Raw genomic sequence first — 4,048 nt, 5'->3', positions numbered from 1 at the left:
TCTTTCCCCTGTGCTCATCAACACTAAAAATTCATCTCTCCAGTTTTCAGAAGCAACCATTCACAGTGCTGCTTTCTTCTCACACTCATTTGATCCCCTCATTCATACCCACTTACCAGCTCTTCCAAAGACTCAAAGGTCCCTTTTATAATGAGAGCATCTCAACATCAGCAAGAAATGATAGCTGACCTCCTAGGCAAACCCAGAAGAAAAAAAACACAAGAAGCAAATCACAGGAACTTCCTTATACTTCTTATGTGTTTATACGTATAGTTCATATACTCATATATTCATACACACACACACACACACACACACACACACACACACACACAGTTCATATACTTACATGAACTTCCCAGCACTCTTTCTAAGGTTGGTGCAATATCAGCACAGCTCAATATCCATGCTCCTACTAAGTCATTTTTCAGTTACCTAAGTGATTTAAACATCAACAACCATTAATTTGTTCATAATTCTGCAATTTGTGTAGGGCTAGAGACAGCTTTCTCTCTTCCCTGCAACATTAAGTAGGACAGCTCAAAGGAGGCTGGAAGATCCACTTCCAAGATGGCTAGCTGGTGCTAGCTATTGGCTGGGAGTTCTGCTAGGGCTATCGACCTCCATCCTTCTCCACTGGCCTCTCCTTGCAGCCAGGGTGGGTTCTCAGGGTATAAGGATGCTCACTTCCCTCAGAGCCCAAAAGTGGAAGCTGCCAGGATTTCATAAGGCTTAGGTCTGGACCTGGAAGATTGTAAATTCTGCTGCATTTTCTGAGCTAAAATGAGTCACCAGGACACCAGATTCAAGGGGAGCAAACTATGCCAAGGTGTGAATGCCAGGCAGTAAGGTGTATTGGGTGCCCCAATGTATCAGACTACCACATCACTTGAATCATCCAGAAAAGGTTAAATCCAGCCCCTCAGGAAGGAAGGAGTCCCCAGCTTTTACTTCATATGTGAAGCGCAAAAATGATGTGGGCACTGTTGGGAAAACCCAAAAAGACCAAATTAAGAACCACAAGGGAATAAAAGGGGGAGGAGATAAAGTGGGCAGCTGAGTAGATGAAGCTATTTCTTGCTCTGCAGCTCTCCATGGAAAAAATACCCACTATGAATCTTCTTTTCAAATAGAAGAAGCTATACTTCCTCTGTTCGAAGGAAGGGTTTGAGGCTCATGTAAGAAGGTTGATGAGAATTCTTATATAAGGATGCTGAACCTATGTATGGAAGGGAAGATTTGGGTTTAGTATTGTCTTATGTTCCCAAAGAGATGATCCCCACTCCTGATGGAATGCCATATTAAGAAATTAGATGACCATGCATTTCACTCATGAATATCTTGGGCCTCTGATTACTGAATGAGGGAATTTGTACCCCAATGTTCTTTTCAAGCCTTTAGGGTCCTCTTTTCTAGGATTCTCAATGAACATAAAATAAGTCACCATAATTTACCTACTCTCACTCCAATTCAGTAGGTAAAACTAGGAAACATAGTTTGGAAGAGATTTCATATTGCTTCCAGGTTTGAAACCCTGTCTCTGTGATAAAGTCTTATTGTATGTATGTTCAAATGTTAGACTAGCCAGAATGGTTCCATAGCTTATAGGGAGGGTGAGCTAGAATAGTAGATTGCTTGAATAAAGACTATTCTTTGGGAAGTTCAAGGTAAGGGAACACACTCAGGGACCAGCCCAAGAGTGTGGAACAACTTAATCAGTAATGGATACAAAGGAACAGGAGCCATGGAAGAAACATGAAGTGAACTAATTTGTGGATATGAGGATGGGGGGAGATTGAGGGTCACTTATCCTCCTCTATATCAGGTGTATCCTCCTCTACACATGTGGGTCCCTTCACTCTCATGCTCCTGATGTACCCACCAGTCTCCTGTGGATGAGAACCTGTAGGGAGAGAAACTTTCAGAAGGACTGGCTCTGCTTCTCTGGTTAAACCTTGACTGATACATTCTTCAAAAATAAAAATGACATTTTAGAGAAAAAAACTGTCTTCAACAGAACTGCACAATAAGAAATACTAAAGAGTTCTTCAACCAGAGGGGAAATGACACAGCTAGAATCTGAAAATTATTTTCTCCAGATATAAAGCAGAGGGAATACTTCAGGAGGAAGAGAGAGTGACTTTATTTTATGAGGTCAACATAACTTTGAAAGAAAACTAAACAAAGACATTGCAAGAAAATCACAGATATCAACATCCCTCATGAACATAGACATAAAAATCCTTCACTAAAATGTTAGCAAATCAAAGCTAGACGCATCTTGACTAACTAAGAGTTATCCTAGAAAGTTAAGATTTGTTTATATTTTTAAAAGCAATCAATGTAATTTATCACATTAATGGGATAAGAGCAAACCAGATGCAGAAAAAGCATTTGACAAAATTTAACACCCAATCACGATAAAAACTCTCAGCCATCAAGGAATACATTGCAGTTTAGTTGTAGAAGGAGGGGAAGCAAACCTATACAAATATGAGATGCACCATTTCTGGTCTGTGCAATTTATCTAACAGTGGTGGGGGATGGGAGGAAGGCTTAGAAGTCCCATAGCTGGTGGGACTAGGATATCTAAGAGTTTCACAGCAACCTCAAGGCAAACCATTGCTTTTATGTATATGGTCACAGAGCTCACAACTCCAAAGAAGTATTTCAAATCCCCAGAATATTCTCAGCTAATGTTTGTTGAATTAATGAGTGTTCTGTGTGATAAAGATGAATAAGTACGATATTTGTCTTTAGTTTTGGTAAATACTCTTTCTTAAGGACATTTTCACTCATTCTTAGTGCACTAAAATGTTCCTTCAAAAAAAAAAATCAGGATGTGAAAGTTTGCAAAATGCCTCTTGGTTTCTACAGATGTGATCCTATTTTTTCTTATTTTGTGATAAATTAGTAACATAAAATATATTTGTAGAAATTCCCAGGGTAGAACCATCCTAAAATAAACTTACTTGATCATAGTTTGTTATATTTTCCTAAGTGTGCTGGATTTGATAATATATATTTAAGATCTTTGCACCACTACCCATAAAGTACAATCATTTTATAGTTAATTTTCTATGTTATCTCCCTAAGGTTCTGTAATCAGAGTTAATAAGAAAAATTTCCCTTTTATATGCACAAACATAAGAAAAAACATGAGTAATAGTCAGTCCCTTAAAGTTTTACGAGAACATGTCCCTCAAGTTGTTTGGAAGCAGGTGTATGACTTCTTGTCTTCTGGGCTTCCTGTTCTGATGGGGTTTTTCTCTAGGTTTAGGAACTATGATGGCCAAGAGAAGAGCAGTCATTTGGGCCAGCAGCTCCTTCTAACCACCAAGGAGTCCCATAGTAAAATTTCTACCCATGTACTTCAAGCATTAAAAGATATCATCTACTAACCTGATTGCTTTCTTTAAGGAAAAACAAGTAAATTCTACAAATATTGATAAAAATTAGTGGCAGCAAAAATGATAACTCACAGCAGTAAACCATGATAAAAATAGCATTAAGCTAGCTAGATCTCAGGCGCTTAAAAAGAAACAGGTCATTCCAGTTAACCTTTGTGGGTTTATTATTTGTAAATGTTTGGTTTCTATTAAGCTTTAGGAAGTCTTGAAAATAAGTCACAGAAGTACTCAAATTACCACTGTAGCACTTTAAAGAGTCAAAAGACCCCATATTGGGAGAAATTTTGCATGTTGATTCTTTTAAAAACATAAGCTAAAAGTAAAAGCAGATCAGCTTCTCAGGAGAATACCCTCCTCTTCTAACAGGACAGGAATTTCTTTGAACATCATGGCTACTTTAAGCGATGTTCCCACAGGCTAAGCAAGTATGCAAGATACAGCTGAAGTCTCCTCCTTTTAAAAGACTTCATGGGGCTTCCCTGGTGGCGCAGTGGTTGAGAGTCCGCCTGTCGATGCAGGGGACACGGGTTCGTGCCCCGGTCTGGGAAGATCCCACATGCCGCAGAGCGGCTGGGCCCGTGAGCCATGGCCGCTGAGCCTGCGCGTCCGGAGCCTGTGCTCCGCAACGGGAGAGGCCA

The sequence above is a fragment of the Lipotes vexillifer genome, unplaced genomic scaffold, assembly GCF_000442215.2.
Source record: "Lipotes vexillifer unplaced genomic scaffold, Lipotes_vexillifer_v1.1 scaffold859, whole genome shotgun sequence".
NCBI lineage: Eukaryota > Metazoa > Chordata > Mammalia > Artiodactyla > Lipotidae > Lipotes > Lipotes vexillifer.
The sequence above is the reverse complement of the archived record's forward strand: the minus strand, read 5'-3'. Positions refer to the sequence as shown.